General features: G+C 42.5%; 1 protein-coding gene across 3 annotated transcripts in view; it reads right to left on the bottom strand.

Moving 5' to 3' along the window:
• Foxa2 (forkhead box A2) overlaps positions 1 to 20,317 on the bottom strand; it is a 38,526-nt gene that overhangs the window by 9,794 nt on the left and 8,415 nt on the right. For all 3 annotated transcript variants that reach the window (XR_011368710.1, XR_011368709.1, XR_011368708.1), the window contains exon 2: positions 401 to 463. The gene's annotated coding sequence lies outside the window, so the exon portion shown is untranslated. The remainder of the gene's footprint in view (positions 1 to 400; positions 464 to 20,317) is intronic.

The raw sequence follows: 20,317 nt of genomic DNA, 5'->3' as shown, positions 1-20,317 counted from the left end.
GAGTCCTAGAGAGAAAAGCCTTCTTATCAGCAGTATCCCACTGGGGTTGACTTACAGAGAAAATGACAACCCCACATTCCCACCAGGCATCTAGAGTGGTCAGGGGTCCTTCCCCAGTGAGAACTGTTTCTTCCTATTTAAACCTCCCTGACCACACCCACAGACCCCAGATTTATGCCTTAAATGTATGTAAAGCTGCCTATTTTCTCTCTGCCTTACCTCGGCAGATCATGGATGTTACTGCTTACAAAATGCTTTCACCCCAAAATTGCCTTTGGCCTTCTCCTTAAAATGGGTATGGAAAACAACTTCATTGTAGAAATGCCTTTCTACAGAGATTATTAATGTGATGTGTGCAGAAGTCAAAGTCCCAATTCAAAAAGCATAAAACTTCTCATACCTTTTTTTCCTCTCTTTGGCCAGCCGTAAAGTCCAGCAGCTCTAGTGAATGTTCCCAAACTATCTGCAGTGACAGAACAAATTGTTATTTTGTTTGGGTTTGTTTCTCATATACAAAAACTTCCCAGGCCCTGGAACCCAGGCTGTTGGCATTTTAATTAATGTTAATGCAGGGCTGACACTCTTCCTCCCCCAATGAGTCTCAGTGAACAAAATAAATTGGCAACCCCAGACAAAGCCATGTGTGGGTGTGGGTACCCCTAGAAAGCTAACCCCCTCAGGATGGGTGGCCAAGATCCCTAACCACAATCCCCTCCCCCACACTTCTGCCAAAGTGGGATTTTTCCAGAGCTCTTTTACTATTAGAATGTGTCCAAGCTTAATTTAACAACACCCAAAAGATACATGTTAAATGCTTTCTGGCCTTGAAATCAACTTGATATTTACTTTGATATGCATATGTTTCTGCTTGGTCAAGATACAATCACCCTTTTCCCTCCGCGATATTGTGTTTCTTTTCTCTTTTTCAGTAAATTTCTATTTTTATTCTCCCAACCTTCAAGGCTTAAGCATTTTATCCAGTTTAAACGATGGGGATTTAAATTGCTATTTTAGTGGAAGAGGCTTGATTAAAACCTGTGTCCTCATCAAATTATTGGACAGTGGTTCTTGGGCTCTGTTTACATTAGTGTCAACCTTAATTTAAATTCTGCATAACTATATTTGCTTCGCTAAATGCATTCACCAGGAACACATCACAAATTACTTTGCATTATGAGTAGAGTCTCTTTGTCTATTGCAAAGTGTTTTGAAATTAGCACCATAAGTAACTAGCTGTAAGTGTCACTCGATCTCCTTAATGCCTCATTAATCAAACCCCGTGGCAGCTGGTGTGATGTCCAAGCCCCTTACATATAAGATCAGTTATCACTTGCATTTGACCAGTCTTTTAAACTTGATTCATTATTTGTCCATCTGCCCTCCCCTATAGCTCGGCTCCTCCCTCTTAGGCATCCTAACACGTGCAGCTTTGTGTGGATACTAGTTGCATGGATATTGTTTGTAGAAATTGAAAATAAAAGACTTTTCCCTCTTAAGGAAATCCACTAAGTTTTAGAGAAGGAAAGTCTTTTACAGGAAGCCTCCCACCCACTCCCTATACCTGTTACTTTGAATTATTTACAATGATGTGTCATGATTTTTAGGTTAATCTTAAAATACCATTCTAGAAAAAAATTTACTAGCCCCCTCCTTGCCCTTTTTTTAACATGGAGAATTCAAGAATGAAAATGAATACATTCATCCAGGCTTCCTGTAATTTCTACTTGGGCCTTGGTTCTTATGAAGATAGACCACATTTAGTTGAAGCATCTCATGGGGGTGGCATGTGTTGGTGATGTGATATGAACTGACCTACTCTACAAAAAATTTTAAATGTGTGTTTGCAAAACAAAAGCAGAACAAACTTGTACTCCAGAGTTTTATTATAGTCCTTGTAGGAAGCAAAATAAAATAAAAGCTTAGCATCCACTGATGTGTGTATATAAAATCATAGCCAAAAGACAATAAATTTCATAGGGCCTTTTATTTCTGCTTTCCAAGGTGTCATCAAACATTTTCAAATATTCTCTCCCTGCCCTCCCCACAGGCTGGAACACACACACACACACACACACACACACACACACACACACACACACCTATACATGCACACCCTTGAAATCAAATGCAATACTCACTGGCATGCAAATCAATTCACAATTCGACTGGGCAATGACTCCCTGGACATCCTAGAGGCCGTCTTAAATGTGCTGGGAACAAGTGGTGGGTGGCAGCTTCCCTGCAGGGGCTCTTTCCGGGTAGCGGTGGAGGGGAAACACACGTGGCCCCTCGCCTGCCTGTACAGAACTCACCCCCGTACTGAGCAGAGACGAACAGGTGCCCTGCGCAGCAGCGGCACGTGAGGTCGGCTCTTCGCAGAGCAGCCTCTCAATGGGAGGCCTTTGGCTTCCTGGCCTTTCCTTCTGACCACCCAGCAGGAAAAATATACGGAAGCAAGGGTGGTTTCTCTCCCCCCCCCCCCGTACCCCCCCCTGCCCCCAAGCCCCATACCAATTTGTCAGTGAGAAAAACGTGTAGGAACACAGGGACAGCTTTGAAACTTTCATTCCCCCCCAACAGGCCTCACTCCATGGGCTTTTGGTCTGTAAATTTTGTTCAATGTAATCATAGGAAACCATTCATTTTTCCGTGGTGTTAAATTCTTGCTATTTCACTTTACAAAATCATTTAGGTTAAATCACTCTTCTCATAACATCATAAAGTGCTACAGCCTGGCTCTCCCCAAACCAACACCAGTGACAAAACCCGGATGACTCAGAACACAGTCTAACCGTAGAAATCTATGTTCAATTTTCACATGAAAATCCACTTTATATAAACTGTAATTCATGCTTTTGTTTATCGTATTATCTTGCCTGCTTTTTCTCCTGGTATTAAAATAAGCTATGATTTAAAAATGTGAAAGTTCACATTGATTATTTTGATCCCACTTACTCTGAATATATATGTGATTTATGGCACATACAAAGGTAAATTTTATGGCTCATCTCTAGTTCATTCTTATCTCTACCCTGACTTCAGCAACCTTTCTCTATTCATTATGATTCTGGACAAAATAGATGCAGGAAGGCGAGGTCCAAAATGATTGAACTGTTTTTAAATGGACTCTTCTAAACTTGCCCCTTTGGGTGGCAGCTGAGTCTGATGATTTAAATAAAAACCTTTCCCTTCTACTTCCCAAATACTTTGACTTAGAAACTGGTATAAATCACTGACTCCTTCAATCTAAGAGCTCACACAAATTGCATCTGATCAGAGCTTGGACTGAAGAAAGAAGAGAGAGAAATAAAAGCCGGAATCTGGTGTAAGCAATGTGAGAGTCCTCTGACCCCTCCCCCTTGATTCTCCCATTCTCTTCCTTGCTGTCCCCTTGTAAAATGAAAGAGAGCCGCTATTAGCCTGGTACAGTAAAGGCACCCCGAGATTTAAGGGGATCAGTGCAGCAAGGCTGCAGCTGTGTTCTTATCTGGCTAAAGGAGACAGGGACAACAAAAGACCCCAAAGAAGGGACAGTGGCTGCATGGGAAAACCACCACCCCACCATTGTGGTGCCCTTCTGCTGAGTAAATAGTTCAAACTGTTCGTTCCCATCTTCTATTCTCTCCCTGGTACATTGTTTGTGCCCTTGCATTTCATTCTGCGAGGAAGGTTGCTCGCTGGGCCTATAAGCAAACAGTCCAGAAAAGAGCTAGCCATCCTTCTCTCTTCCCGGGAGAACTAGCATTTTTATTTCAGCTCCAAGCTGTCAAAGACCTAGAGAGTTTATGTCAGTGTCCTGAATTAATTGCTTTAAGCTGGAGCAAGCTCCACCGGCTACCAAATGTCCAGAAGATGTTTATTAATAACGTTTCCTCCAGGATTCTGCCTCCAAGCTGTCCCTTGGTGGTGGCCTTTATCCGTTGCCACCTTCTCACCCCTGGCTTCTTGGTGCTCAGCCGAAAAGTGAAAAAGTAAAAGGGAAGGTTGGGGGGTGGAGGAGTATATTGTCTTTTTCAGTCATCGTGACAAAATTTAAAATTGCCTGGGATGTTAATATATATGTATATATATTATGTAACAAGATGTGTATGCTGGATATTTTTATTCTAACTCAGAAAGGTTTGAGAGCTAAAGAGAGCTGCAAGATGTTGCCGCTTGATGTTGCACCCTTGAAGAGGGTGGGAGAAAGCAAAAAAAAAGTCACAGGGACATTCCTCTGGGGTGCTCCCTTAGTTAATACAATTAGCAAAAGGAGAGAAAGGAGTGAGATCCCAAGGCCCACCCTCCCACCTTCTCATCCCAGAGAAGGAAGAAAGAAGAAAGGAAAAAAAGGAAAGAAAGGCCTCTTTAATAGAATGAAATAATAAACCAATTTATATACCAATATAAGACTAGGATCGTGAGTGCCATTGTGTAATTTTCCACTTGACTTTTCATTATCTACCTGGACAAAATCAATCTATATGTATGGGATCAACATACAATCCCAGAGATAAAAGCTGAAAATAAATGTGCTTTGCATATCCCCAAGATAAAAGACACAGTGCTTGCTGCTTCCTTTCTCCTAAGGCAGATGCATTTAGAAAATAAATAGCTGTGTCAAGGAAAGAGCCAGACATTGGGGTGTATCTCAAGTGTTGACTCCTCTGCTAGAAATATCGATCCCACAAATGAACAGTGGTTAATAAGTATCCTGCAGACCGTATCAGGTCTTTTGCCCTAGTTTACCCAGAGTGCACTCAGGGTCAATTTTCTCCCAACCAAATCTCTCCACCTACACGCCCCCCTCCACCAAAAAAAAAGAAGAAGAAGAAGAAGATGATGATGATGACTTCCCCTATTAACATGGATTTAAGTTTGAAGGCTTGAAGAACCTTCTGAATCCTCTCTCTACAGAAACAAAGCAGACTGAAAACTCACTTCATATTTCTAAAGCAAAGAGCATTCATCTTTAAAAGGGAAGGAGAAGCTGGGTGCTGGTGGCTTATCTTTGTAAGGAAACAGATGTGAAGATCAAAGTTCAAAGCTAGCTTGGGCGGGAAGGTCCATGAGACTCTTATCTCCAATGAAACACCAAAAAGCCAGAAATGGGGCTGTGGCTGATGTGGTAACACCAGCCTTGAGCAAAAAAAGCTAAAGGATAACACTCACACCTCCCCTTCCCCCAGAGAGGCAAAGAGAGACAGAGAGAGAGGGAGGGAGGAGGGTGGAAGCAACCCCTTGCACTTCAGAATTAATGCTTTCACTTTAAAACAGGATGAGTTTCATTCTCTGCATGCCCTTCATTGCCACATAGCTAGAACTGTTACTGTTAACAGTGAAACTCTCCACCCTGGCTGTGCTGTAAGTCTGCCCTAAATCCTTCCCTTGATGACATCACCAACATCCTGATGGTCAGGTGTAGAGGAAAGTTGGAGTGCTCTGCTGGGTTCAAGGCTCTTTGGGGGAAAAGACCAGGGTTAGGGCCTGTTCTGGTCTTTACTCACCTTTCTAAGGAGTAGGGGTGTATTTCCAATGTTGTATAGGCTAGCAAAAAGAGGCCCACATAGTTTGGGTGACAGACAACCTTTCACCCTAAACATTCTCTCAAGTTCAAGAACATTTTCTAGTCATTGAAAAGGTCTAGGTCTCTTAGTCATTCAGTGTAAGGCCAAGGATTTGTACAAACTAGTCACACAGAATCGTTTAATCTTTATAAGATTTAGTAATTGAGGTAGGGATGGGATGGGGAAAGATAAAGTGGAAAAATGGGAGAGAACAATGGAAGGGGTGACACTGATCAAGATGCATTGTACCCATAATCTAACTTGTGGAATGGAAACCCCTTTGTATACTTAAAAATTAAAAATAAAGATTTAATAACGGGAAAGTGTTAAATGTCTATGCAGACAAGTTGCCTGCTCCAACTTCAGTTCTGACCACAGGACAATCAACACTTCGACACTTGTAGATTTAAAGATATTGATCTTGACCCATTCTAGTAACTGTTGGTCTGTTGTTTTGGCCAAATTCTCCAACTTTCAGTGGTCATATGCCCTCTTCCCTTGCCCTAGAGCTCAGTATATGTGTATAAAGCACACCTGGAACTGGCTCTCTGTAAATCAATCTGGTCCTGTCTCATTCCCTAGCTTGTAAGCACTGAAAGATAGATATTGAGGACAGCACAGGGGGGCATCTGATGGCAGTGCCTTGTCTTTTGAGGAAAGTCTTCTGATGTCAGAAAAGAACACATGCTTTCTCAGTCACATGGGCTGTTAGGGAAACAAAGGTCCCAATGTCCTTCCTCCAGCTCATCTTTTCCTTCCTGTATCTGTGAGTAAACGTATTTAGAGAAGACCTAATAATATAGCGAAGAAAGTCTGGATATGGTGCTTGCCTTTAATCCCAGCACTCAGGAAGTTGAGGCAGGAGGATTTAGGGTTCTAAGCTAGCGAGGGCTACATAGTGAGATCCTGTCTCAAATAAAAAGGTCCCAATTTTGTCATCACAGAAATAAATGATTCCTTCTATTCCTTTAGCACCTAACCTTGATGAACTCAAGTTATACTTTATTCTTGGTGTAATTATTAACAATTTTAAATGTTATCTTCCAGAACTAGTAAAAATAATATCTGAGCTTGGCCCAGCATAAAGCAAATCTTTTAAGGATTTCCTGTTCCTAATTCCCATGAAGAAAAACAAGATGCGAGAACATGCTTGGGTCAGTCTCATTTTTACAGTGAAATTGTCATTGTCAAGTAACATGAAAACATTATCTTGGCTCAGACAAGGCCTCATGCAGAAGCATGTCATAACTGAGCTGGCTTGGTGTTATTTTGCAGGAGAGGAAAATTAAATACCCAGAAATCCAGAAACTATATAGTCAGAGAAAGTTACTGTAAAGTTTGATAGTTCTAGGATTTTATTTCCCCCTGATCCTGGGGCTTGAACTCAATGCCTAACTACAGTCTCTGAGCCTCTTTATGCTCAAGGCTAGTGCTCTACCACTTGAGTCACAGTGCTACTTCCAGTTTTGTCTAGATAGTTTAATAAGAGTCTCAGGAACTTTTCTGCCTGGGCTGGCTTCTAACCATGTTCCTCAGATCTCAATGATGTGAGTAGTTAGTATTACAGGCATGAGTCACTGGCACCAGCTAGTTCTAGAATTGTTTAAATCACGTACTACTCTTTACTGGGGATTCACGCCTGTAATCCTTGGTTCAAAGCCAGCTCAGCAGAAAAGTCCATGAGACTCTTACCTCCAATTGACTACCAAAACAGTGGAAGTAGAGCTGTGGTTCAAGTGGTAGAGTGCCAGCCTTGAATGAAAAAAGCTAAAATACAGCACTCAGGCTCTGAGTTCCAACTCCAGTACTAGTTAAAAAAGAAAGATTAAAAAAATAATAACCCACATATTAGCCATTATGATCTTTAATGGAAGATTTTTTTAATGTAAAACAATTCAGAAATAAAGATGGGCACATTCATGTATTGATGTTCTAGACTGGGAGTAAAGTAGTGAACAAAGAGAAGATAGCTAGCTGATGGTAGAAATGACATATGAATAAGTACAGGTTGGCCTGTAAATGTACTTGTCTAGGTGTCATAAGCTAAATTAATTTCCCTGCAATAACAAAGGAAAATTAATTCTTCCTCTCACTTATAAGCACAGCATTAAAAAATAATAACCACAATACAGAGCACTTGTGAGTGCCACAATACCACACACAGACTAGTAAATCCCTTCATACCAGGCTTGATGGAGAAAGAAACCCATTTTACAGATGGACAAAAGAAAGGTATCTCTGCCCTGTGGAAGAGTATATAGGTTCCCTTTTTGTAGAAGACACATAGAATGCTTACCAAACATGGAAAATGTATTGGAGGATAGGAAGTAGGGGCAGTAATTGGCTGACATGTGATCCCAGATCAGAATCTCTTGCCACCTTCTAGAATCTTCCTCTCAACTCAGGGAAGATAAAAATCCTTTCATCTGGGTCTCTGCATTCTCAACACACATAGCCATTCAGGAGAGGCTAAGAACTAGAAATGCAGTCAGGAGAGAGTTCCAATGTTGCTCTTAACTTTCCACAGTACTGGAAATAGCCTACATACTGCCCGAGACCAAGACAGATTGCTTATTTGTTTTTATGGTGCTTAGAATCAAATCTAGCACTTATCACATGCAACTGACCTATAGCTCAAACTACTCTTGATGTTTTTGAGTCAGGATCACCCTGAACTCTTAACCTTCCTACCTTAGTTTCTTGACTGCTAGCATTATGGGTATGTTTGGTTTAAGTGGGATATTTTCCATGATGAAAAACCATAATAAACTATTGTGATTTATCTATGGTGACAGTCTGAAAAGCAGATGAAATTTTCATTGTCAAAGCCCTGCTTGGTGGAGGGGAAAAAAACACTGAATAACATTACTGTAGAATGCTGTGGAGAACAGATCTATTGTGAAAGCCACTTAGATCATTTATTCTATGCCTTATAATTTGTGCCACATTGTTTAAAATTTTTAAGTAGAGAACTACTAGAAAGTCACTCAAACATGATTAACAGTCTGTCCATAGAAGTTTATTTCCATCAAATTTCATTACATACACAATAAGAATTGTATATCCTGAACTAGGGTTCTAGCTCAGTGGTAGGGTGCTTGCCTGGCACTGTTCACCACAAAAACAAACAAAAGAAACCCTCTGTGTCCTTATTCAGGTTTTTTATTTTTTCTGTCATGTTACTGAGTATAAGAGCATATACCACAAAGAAGAAAATCAGGCTTCTTTTAAGGAAATATAAAAACATCATTGTATTCTATACTTCAGTTAATAATAGTTTAATAGCAAGGTCCTTTAAAATAACATTTAATATATTTCCGCAGATGGAACTGTAGCCATTCTGTTTGCACCTGGCTCTAGGCTGACATAGGAACAATTATGTCAAGTCTGTTGATAAAAACATGGGCTTCAGAGAAAGCATCACTTAAAGTTTAAATGAAGTTATGTACAGCCCACAGAAAAATGGTTTGGTCCCCTACTTCATACACCCTCATACTTTCAAAATTGTTACTAGTGACTAGCGCTCAGACACCCAGCAGGAACAGGACAGCGAATCTTTGTAGGCTCATCTACGCATCTATGATGCGTAGGGAAATTGCTGGAGCTTTCTGCAAGGGCTGAGGAAAGAGCAAGAAGACAATAGAAACTACAATGCCACTGCAAGTCTTTTTACTTTAAAAAAGAAAACACGAGATAAGAATCCATTTTCAGCTAGAGTGAGAATTCTAGCGGGGAGCAAAGGCAACACTGGTTTTTCTTGAAACCAAAGACTCAAAACAGCAAATCCTCAGGTGCTATTTCTGTGAATTTCTTTTTCCTTAAATCCAACCAAAATTAATCCAACCAAATAGAAGAAAATCCAACCAAAAAGAAGAAGAGAAGGGACAGACTTAGATATTTTGCATGACCTAACACAAGGTAATTTCATGTTTATGAAAGAACATTTTTTTTAACATTTTAAATGTTTCATTCCTAACTAATCATCTCATGTTCCAAAAAGAGAGAGAGGATTGGCACTGATAAGACACTTTATACAGATTTGAGGTCAAATCAAGAGAATTTGTAAACTCTTATGTCATGGTTTGGGAGTAGAATGAAATAATATCTGTGATTTCAGTATACATTTTAAGCTTATTTTGTTGAAACTTTTTCCTTTTACCTGTGGTCTGCGCTTGTTAGTTAGGAACATACAGATGGTTACACATAGTCACACAGGCCACCAGGAGCCGGTCACATGTTTTGCTACAATGGCAATTAGTTGCCTTTTAAAATGGAAAATGTCATTACATTCTTGAATAATTCAGGAGTAGAGGTCACAATACAGTGTCCCTTTTCGGGGGAGTCTTTATGGTGTAAATGCAAAAAAACAAGGCAATGCTATCAGTAGGAGTAGATCTAAGGTTTACAATGTTGCTCTATTTAGTGTGACAGGAAAATTAAATTACACGAGACACTCATTCATTGTCACGCATTAACAGGCTTGGGAAAATTGTGGATCCCCGAGGGGTGGGGGAGGGCAAATCACTGGCAGCATGCAAGAGGAATAAAAATATTTCATTTTAATCGGCTGCTGTTTCCTTTGCTTGATTTTGAAAACAGCAAACTTAACGCAATATCTCTCCGCACATCTCTCCTTGGGAAATGAGTCCCTGGAATGTCCCAAACCTGTCCAGAACTTATAGTTTCGGCCCGAAGCCGGACAGATGAACTCAGGGAAACCTGAGCCTGTTTTTCTAGTTTGTTTGTTTTGTGGGGTTTTTTGTTTTGTTTTGTTTTTCTCCCTAGGTCACAGTGAAGCTGCATCAGGGGTTCCTGGAAAGGAAATACAGGGGCAGGTTGGCAGGTTACAAAATTTTAAAAAATGGGTCTTCTGTTCACTCCCCCCGCCCCCCTCCCAGCCGCCACGGGCACTGGCTGGACTGCATCAGAGTTGTGTTTCTGAAGCCAGGCTTGTCCTTTTGAATCTACCAGCACGCGGGATCAAGCAAAAGGGAGGTGCCACGCCACCGGAGAGAAAAAGTCAGATCGCTGGTCCCAGCAATCTCTTGTCTAGAGATTCAGCTACTTGAGCTGGGGCGGGGTGGGGTGTGGGGATAATTGTTAGAACCGGCAAAAGTGCAAGTACGAAATGAAAATTCCCCAGAGGTCACCAAATAAGATCAAAGGTGATTTTCCCCCCTACCTACCCCTTGTATCCCCCGCTGCCAATACAGCCATTGCTAGGGTCCCCGGAGTCCCCCACCGCAGTCCTAGCTCAACTGACGGGTGAGTGCCACGTATTCTCTCTGGAAGTGGCTTTGGCACCTGAGGACAAACTAGTCTTCCCCTGAGCAGAAAGGTGGTGTGGAGAGCAAGGGAGAAAAGAAAGTCTGCCTGCCCACTATCACTGCTGTGGGCTAGCTCTGGCTCCGTGGGGTGGGCCGCCCAGGCTCGCTGTCCCGCGCTCTAGAACTTGCAAAATAGAGAGAACGATCGCCCCTCCCGCTTTGTTAGTTCATTTGTCGCCCCTAAATAATATTTAACTACAATTGCTCTTTGCCATCTCCTCCCACAAAGCTCTGCAGAGTCTGGTCACAAACATAGGACATGGAGAGGAGCCGGGCCAAGACCAGCCTTGAGACCCTCTGAGATTTTTCAACCATGGCTCTGCGATGTGGGACAGTGGACCTCCGCGCTTTGGCGATTCCTGGGGTTCGGCTGGCAGTATACACACACACACAGCCCCCCAGTTACACCACAGGCGCGCAGGTGTGCCCCAGCGCTCCGGGATGAGCGGCTTTTAGGGGCCCACCGCGCTGCCACAGCCAGAGCGCCCGCAGCCCGGGATCTCCCGAGCCGAAGCCCGAGCCCGAAGCGCCGCCGTGCGCCCTGAGCGCGCGGCTTTGGTGACAGCCACCCAGTGCACCAAAGGTGGCCGGCCACTCCCGGATAGCCAAAGAAAGGCCGCCAGCCAGCCAGAAGCTTGCGGCCGGTTTCGGAATAAGGACTTTGCGGATCAGGCTTTAGGAACTCTTGGGTAAAGGAAGGCAGATACTGATGGTTTAAGAAAAAAGTATATACCATTGTGATGTGTCCCAATGAGCTGGTGGTTTGTGCCTAAAGGTCAACACATTTCCTAGTAGAATAAAGGAGAAAGTTTCTCGTGCGTGCTGGGGAGGGGAGGGGGGAAGGAATGGGGCAATTGAGATGCTTTTCATTTTATACGGTTTTATTGTCAACAAACACGTGGGGGCACCCAACCGCTGTAATGCCAAAGACAATTTTCTCTGGTTTTAATTTGATTTGCATTTTTCAACTTTGATAATTTTCAATTTCATGGCTGAATACACAGGTAAACACCGCTAGGTCCTGTTTTTAGTCCCTTGAATCAAGCAGACTGTCGCGTTGTCGCAGCGTCTCGGGACTTTACACCACGAGTCCTTAAAATATCAGCAAGTTTATCCTGAATTATTTTTCAAAACCGTAGTGTGGCTTTGCCTGTGTTCCAGAGGTGGCAAACTATTTTTTTTAATCCAAACTACTCTGAACTATTCAAGGTGTGAAGTTTGCAAACTCTGTAAAAATGAAAGAGGCAGAGAAAACAAATTTCTACCCCATCCCACAAAAGATCAATTCTATTTTTACATAGAAATCCTGATGATTTTAAACAACTCTGAAGGAAACATATAACTGCTTTCTCCTTCCCCAGAAATACTTTAAAGTTGATTTTATCACTAGAAAAAAATGAACATTGAGAAATAAAAGGAGTCTTTGTAAGAAAAGGTTTGGTTAGCACCACTGTGCTATTTGGACAAACATAGGACTTAAAGAAAATATGAAGTAAAAACTGGATGATCAAATTCAGTTGTTCACTACTGGTACCAACTATATAGTGCTACCAATGACAATGAGAAACCAAGTTGTTGTGATTTGCTCTAAGAAGCCTCAGCAAAAATTAACATGAATACAAGCCGATTCTTTTTCTTAACTTTCCTCACAAGACATAGCAGATTAAATGCTGTGCAATAAAGAATTGGGAACGCATCAAGTGTAAAGATAGGTTGGCACAGAACAGATGCATCAAAACTCCAGATGCATTGTGTAAGACATTTAGAAAATGATGCCGGGGTAGGGGTGGTAAAGAAATGACAGAATTTTTTAAATTTCTTCAAGGACTATCTTATATTTAAAATAGCTTTCTAATTTCTAGAACTAACACTGCTGGCCACTTCTATCTTAAATCCTAAGATTTACAAATTATAATGGTTTAATTTGTAGGATTCTTGAGGTTAAGATCAGTTTTTTTAATTAGAAGATATTAGAATTGTGTCCTCTTGGGACAAATAAATTCAGAAATTAGATTTACAAGTCACATTAAAAAGTATTTTTACTTGTGATTAGCTGCTATCCTGAAACCATATTTTAGAGTTGAAGGCGCTATTTGAAAAATATTTTTAGCATGCAAAAAGTTAGGTGAACAAGAGAAGAATTTCACTTGAAATAGTACTAACTAGAATCCTTTATATTAATCGTAGGCTAATTATATCTAATGCCTTCAGCAAAACTCTTCTTTAATCTTTGACTTCTTAAAACATTGTTAAATGTTAAGTTATCATTTCTTAGGACTTGTACTAAACTTCCATCTTGTTTTGGATGGATGGCAATTATACCAATTTTACATAAATAGATGGTTCTATGTGTGTGTACGTGTGTGTGACCACTGAGCAACCTTCCTAGCCCTGTGTGTGTGTGTGTGTGTGTGTTCAGTACAATGGCTTCTAACAAACCAATTACGAAAGGTAGGGCTAAATGAAAGGGGGGGGGTCTAATTATAACAAAGAGTCTATTCAAAGAATTGCCAATTTTGGACAATGAAAAACTCATTCCCCCCTTTTTTAAATCAGGAATTGAGGTGCAAATGGAGATCTTATTAAGGACTCTAAAAATTTCATGAACGTAGAGTGAGTGTGTCATTTTAATTCACTTTGACCCCCTAGAAAGATCTGTTTGGAGGACCAGGTCACCCAGTCCAAAAGCTTTGTGGACTGTGAATACGACCCCACCTCCACCCCCTCCCAACTTTGTTCCTAGGTCTGAACTGCAGTAAGCTTATCAAAGACTCACAGAGACCTCCAAAGGCCTGGGGTGGGGGAAGGGAGGCAAGGGAGCAAATGGCCTGAGAAGTCCCTAGCAAGAATTTTGGCCAGGTGAAGATTTTAGAGAAAGTGACGTGTGTGTGTGTGTGGGGGGGGGGGTTTTCAAAGGGACATTTTCCTTCAAGTTTTCCTTAAAGACTTAGGCAACTTCAGAGAACTGTTTAGCACCCTTCAAAAGTCCTAGTTTCATGGGTAGGGGGTAAGGGGCAGAGGCTTAGCTAATGAGGTTATATATAAAGGGACTGTGGTCTGACTGCCTTCATGATTAGTAAATACGAGCCTAGTAGGGGGCAGGCAAAAGGGGGGAGACTCCAGGCTAGGGGGAAAAAAAATCCTGCAGTTCCTTTTAGTTGTTTACTGAGCAAGGGCAAAATCTAAACAGCGCTTTCCACAATCAATGAAGGGATAGCCGCGGGTCCAGAGTTGAGCTCCCTAAATGAGTCTGGCATTCTGATAACTGCAGGTGAGCACCTGAGATCAACTCCTTTGCACAGTTTGATGCTGGAAGGAGATAGAGACTCATCTTGTTGGTGAGCTCTGGGAAGGGAGAGGCTTGAGGGGGATTTAATTGTCTGCCTGGGTGAATCGAAATGTCCTTTTAAAGCAAAGAAATCAAGAGAGATTGGCCTTTAATTGGCAAACTCTGCTGGTGAGAGAAGGGTGGTAATTAAAATGAAGAGAGGGCAAAATATAGATTGAATGCCCCTCCCCCCCTCCCCCCCATAACTAGGCCTCCCAAAAGGCTTTCTTCACTGCTCCACTGTGCACAACCAAAGTGTAGGCAACCTGTCTAGTTCTTACTGTTATCCAGTGCAAAGTAGAGTTTAATCTAGAACTCTGCTCACTTTCAGAGTTGGCCATTCCCACCCTATGGATATCATAGTGCGTGGATGATTAGATGATTAGAATCCAATTATCTAAGCCAATCCTAAAAACTCACAATAGAAGATGCTAAGTCTGCAGAAATTCATCCCACTAACAACAGACTAGCCAGAAACCTGGCTGCTACTAGACTGAAAAGATCTCATGAACAAGCCTGAGAAGTTTCCAGAAGGGCCATTGCTATCTTCCACCCTTTATCCCCAGGGCCTGGCACAAAGAGATACTCATCCCTCACAGTTGTGTATGATCACATACAGCCCAGTGGTGCACACTGTAGTCATTTCCCTGACTGTAGGCCTACTGTAGTCCTACATTAAATCTAATCTCAGAAGCAGGTGTTGGTGAAGATTTGCATTTGTATCTAAGTTGGGGAAGGCATGCTGTGGGGCTGAGATCTTGCTGTTCACACAGCTGGGGCTAGGGCATACTAGAGACCAGCTGTGGGTGGTGTATGCATTCCAGCTGTGTTGTCACCTGCATTGTCATGCCACCAGGTGCAGGTCAGGAAGAGGTCACAAACAGAGGCCTCTTAGGATACTTTTAGCAACAATTTTCAGAATCTCCCAGTAAGAAATACAGCTGACAGGCTGTAGGACTGAAATAATGGTCAGCATGTATTATTTCAAGCCCACATGTCAGCTATAGTCCCTGTCATCTTTCTCTTTCTTCTTTGTCATTATCTCCTTTTAGTCTCAATCCAAAGATCCAGCTAACTGCTGACTCTCCAGGGAATCTCTTGCTGTGCCCTCTCTTTCAGCATTAGTCAGCTAGGCCTGGACCTTCAGTGGGGAGATTAGTCTAGTCCAGATGTGAATGAACCTCTGGCTGTCTTTGGATCATAATCACAAAATAATTCTGACCATTATTTCAAAGTAAAAAAAGAGAGAAAGAGAGAGAGAGTATCAACCTGATCCTAAGCCATCTCCATCTTCATCTCTATTATTAAGACACTGGTGTATTTGCCATTCTTCCAGAGATACCCAAGCCTCACTCTTCCTGATTTTTTCCCACCTTTCCCTCAAATACTTCAGACATCCTCCTTTGCTGATCACTCTGTAATTTGGCAGCTGTGGGAAAGCAGGCTTTAACAGTAGTAGTACTGTTAATAAGAGGTTATTCATGCCTAGCATTACATGAAGCAAGAGAAGGTTAAACACCAACGTGAAAGAAGAGTTTAGGGTTGGGCCCTGAAATTGAAGCATGTCCTAGTCTGTCCTCTCAGCCTGAGACCCATAAATTCACTTCCAGCTGAGGGGAAGTAACCTTGCTGGCGGTTGCCTGGCACCTGGGGGAACCCCTTTCCCAGGTGGTGGGACCAACTAAATAGAGTTGTGATAAAGAAACAAAGTACAGGATGTGTACTTATGTTGGAAGGCAGTCAAAGACAGTAAGATAATAGAACAGAAGGAAAAAAAAATCTTTCAAGAAATGGTCCATTTTCTTTAGAGAACCAATGTTCTCAACCAGCAAAGCTTAGAGTTGAAGTCACAACTTCTGGTGGTGTGTGAAACACTCAGTTTAACATAGCTCAGAGTTTCAGAACCAATGGAAAACACATAGTGAAATTCATCTCTTGTTTGCATTTTAGAATACTTTAGAAAGTTGAGGCAGACTTGTGTATCTTACAAAAGATGTGCATATTTATGGTGTTATATTGGGGATTAAACCCAAGGCTTTCTATTGGGCAGAGTTAGGCAAGTGCTGTGTCACTGAGCTACATCCCCAGCACTAACATCCTAATTTCTTTGTTAAAGATGAATGTGACCTCTGTACAGAGCTCTCTATGATTCAGGTCCTGCTCAGACTGACACTTCATCCCATTCCCATACAGAAAGTGTCATAAAATTGTGTGCCCTCCCCAATTCTCAAGCCACCCAATTCATGCCTTTGCTCCGTCCAAGCCTTTTCTTCTAAACACTACAAGATTGTCTATGTATGTATACGTGTGTCACTTGCACTTAGAATCTAGGTGCTATACTTTAGCTTTGTTCTTCCCCTTCTTCAGGCTGGTGCTCTACCACTTGAGCCACAGCAACCCTTCCAGTTTTTTTAGTGGTTAATTGGAGATAAGAATCTCAGGGGGGCTGGGAATGTGACTTAGTGATATAGTGCTTGCCTAGCATGCCGAGCATATGTTTGATTCTTCAGTACCACATAAACAGAAAAAGCCAGAAGTGGCGTGGTGGCTCAAGGAGTAGAGTGCTAGCCTTGAGCAAAAGAAGCCTAGGGACAGTGACCAAGGCCCTGAGCTCAAGCCCTAAAACTCAGGGGCGGGGGGGAGTCTCAGGGACTTTCCTGCCAGGACTGGCTTTAATCCTGAATCCTCATATCTCAGTCTTCTGAGTAGCTAGGATTAGAGGTGCAAAACACCAACATCCAACCCTTTTATGTTTTCAAGGGATGTATGTTTAACATTATTTTTATTTCAAATTAGGAATTATATGCTTTCCTTTAAAGAAGCAAGAATTGCCCAACACAACACATAATAGGTATGTCTCCTATAGTGAATGGAGATAATATGTGTATATGTATATGTATATGTATATATGTATATGTATATGTATATATATATTAGGAAATAGTCATTTCTGACTCCTAACCAGTTTTCAAAACATTCCTGCTTTGTCTTAATCTTGTGTCTTACTGTTCAAATAACTGAAATGATGGAAAACTTATTTACCTCTATGGAAAAATAATTTAGATTTCAACCACTTAGGCACAATCTAGATTATTTCAATCACTTAAACACAAAGGAGTAGAATGCCCAAAGCAAGTACAACTAAAAAGCATCTAAAGACTCTCCTTCCAAAATTCTGTTGTGCATAACATACCAGTGTGTCTTTTCTTACCCATGGGTTTTTCCAATGCTGCAATTTTGCCCCTCAGGGCAGATGTTTCAGTCCTATGAATATAGATAGCCCTGCTGCTGGGAGTATGGCTGCCTATAATTAACAAGAGAAGCACTTGTCCTGGTGAGACCATGAGAACTCCAGATTTGCATAAATGAGTATAACTTAAATTTATGTTACTTCTTTCTGCATTCTTATCATCGGTTGCATTATCTAACTGTGTGAGAAAGAATATAAATTTTTAAAGCCAGAACTTGAGTGGAAGTGACTACAGACAACATCTGCTTATTCCATGGGGGTATCCGTGGTGAGGAAGACCAGGTATTCTTTAGTGATAATATTCTTGAAAAATATCCCTGTGCTGTCTACCTGTAGGTAAGAGAGATTTCAGTACAAGGTGGCTGCTTCTCCAGCAGAACACTGGCCAAAGGATGCACAATGGCCCAATGGGTTTGAGGATAAGGGGGGAGGGGTGAGGAGGCATCACTTCCAGTCTGGCAATAGGGGACCATGGAGGAATTACAGCTTGTAAAATAAGCCTCCATCAGTCTCCCAGGAGACAGCCGGCCTCAACTTGGGTGTTCCCCGCTTGTTAGCCTCAGTCATAATTGGTCTCTCCTCCCATCCCACGTTGTTGGTTTTCTGTGTGTGGCTTTTGGTGTGAGCGTGTTAGGTCATCAACAATACAATGGGTGGACGGGGTGAAGGGGGGGGCACACACGATTGTTTTAAAGAAGAAAGGAGAAAAGGGATAAGAGAGTGGGCAGGAAGGCTGTGAGCAGAATAGGGAAGATGCCACCAGGATTTAGGCTTCTGAGGCAACCCCTAGAGTGACTAAGGGGAAAGAACTCCCTAGGAGTTTTGTTAAAGGGGGAAGAAGCTGCTAGGAGTTTGGGGCCCCCTGCAGAGCTAGCTTGGGGAGACATCCATTCTATGCTAGTTTTGTTTGTTTCTCTCTGGATGGGTCTATCCATATCCGGTGCATCTTACCTTAAAAAAAAAAAAAATCAATCGGTGTGGTTTGCTCTTCTAAGTATGTGGATGTGAAACTGAAGGTCTGAAAAGCAGCCAGGTAACTCTGAGAATAATCTAGGCACCTAGACTCCCTTTTCTCTATCTTTGTTGTTGTTGTTCTTGTCCTGGGGTTTGAACTCAGGTCCTGCGCACTATCCCTGAGCTATTTTTTTTCTCAAGGCTAATTCTCTACCAAGCTCTACTTCCGGCCTGTGGTATTTAATTGGAGATAAGAGTCTCATAGCCTTCCCTGCCCAGGCTGGCTTGGAACCTTAGATTTTAGCCTCTTGAATAGCTAGGATTAAAAGTGTGAGCCACCAGCGCCAGCATTCCATCCATTCTTAACACAAATTTTCCCTTGAGCCATATTATCTTCTGTACATTCCCTAACTCTTCTTTTTTCTTATTCTCTTTGGAAAATTGGTCCTGAAGGTAAGAGGTTAAATTATTATTATTTTTAATCTGAAGTCTGATATGAAGTCTGGGCTTTAGCCCAGGAGAAGGGCTCCAGTCTTCCAGTGCAGGAGAGCTGAAGATATAGCAAATTGTTTTTTATTCAACGGCAGAGGGTAGATTCAGGTGCTCTGACCATTTTGTCTTATCTATTGTTTTAAAAAATGACAGGGAAAGTAGGAGTAGCAAGAAGTGTAATTAAAGTGAGTGGCAAACTCTGGGGGTCGGTTTTCCTTGTTTTGTGTTTTTAAAGTTTCTAATTTCATTCAACAACTCCTTGGCTATCCCTCGTTGCTATGGTGCTGCATCAAAGGCTGGTGCCATGCTGTTCCCAACCCAGCAAATACATCACAGGTTCTTTTGCCACAACAGAGACAGCAATATGGACTGGTACTTGGGTGCACTGGTGTGTGTGTGTGTGTGTGTGTGTGTGTGTGTGTGTGTGTGTGTGTGTGTGGTGTGTGTGTGTGTGTTTCTATTCTGTGAGGCAGAACTTGGTAGCTACAAGTTTGCAGTCCTTAACCACCACCAGCTGCTTAGAAAGCCCCAGTTCAGAAGCGGCCTGCGACATAGAGTTTCCTTTCCCTCTGTCTCTTGGATAAGGGGTATTCATTCACTGAAAGCTCAGTTTCTTCCCTTCGGGAACTCTCCTTACACATTCTAGAAGACCTGCTTTCAGTTGCCCCTTCCCCTCCAACTGGGAGCCCGCCCTGACCCTTGATTATGTCCATGAGAAAACTAGTTGTCCGAGGGTAACTTCGGGTATTTTCCAGGGCGAAAGCCTCTCTTTATGCCCTATTAAGTCTTATCTCTTGCTTCTCCATGCCCTCCCCCTCCCCCTCCCTGCCTCACGTTAAAGGGCCCCCAAAGCATTGAAGACTGACTTCTCTATAAAGCCGGGAGAAGGTGAGCGATAAAGATCGGGCGTTTAAATTGGCCATTTGAAAGATTACATCTCTTCAAGCCTGGGTCTTTCTTTCAAAACTCGCACTGAATTAAGGGCCCCAAGCTACTCGGCACCCGGCTCTCAAAGGCCGAGCACCTTTTAATTCCACCGTGGAGTGGACTGAGCGAGGTGACCCGGCGCCATCAAAGGCCCGAGGGAAGGCCGTGGGGCGACACTCTTCTAATAACAAGTAATTGACGGATTCGAGGCCCTGCATTACCAGCGGAACGGGGGAGCATTAATTATTTAAAAACGATTAGCCTGGCCGGTGTCCTGCAGGCGTTCCGTGTTGTTGGAAGAAGATAACCATCCGCGCTAGACAGAGCCCGGGCTCGCGGAAGTGCGGGTGCATCTCTAGCGGACCTCGGGTGTGGTGAATAAGGCTCACCAATGACGCGCCCCGTGGAAGGAAGTTAAGGTGTCCCCCCCCCCGTACCCCTCACAAACGCAGATGCTTGCAGACAGCTGACCGAGCGGGTCAGTGAGATCGAT

Source organism: Dipodomys merriami, unplaced genomic scaffold, assembly GCF_024711535.1.
Source record: "Dipodomys merriami isolate MVZ:Mamm:240054 unplaced genomic scaffold, mDipMer1.0.p SCAF_7, whole genome shotgun sequence".
NCBI lineage: Eukaryota > Metazoa > Chordata > Mammalia > Rodentia > Heteromyidae > Dipodomys > Dipodomys merriami.
Note: the sequence above shows the minus strand (reverse complement) of the source record. Positions and strands in the feature narration are given on the sequence as shown.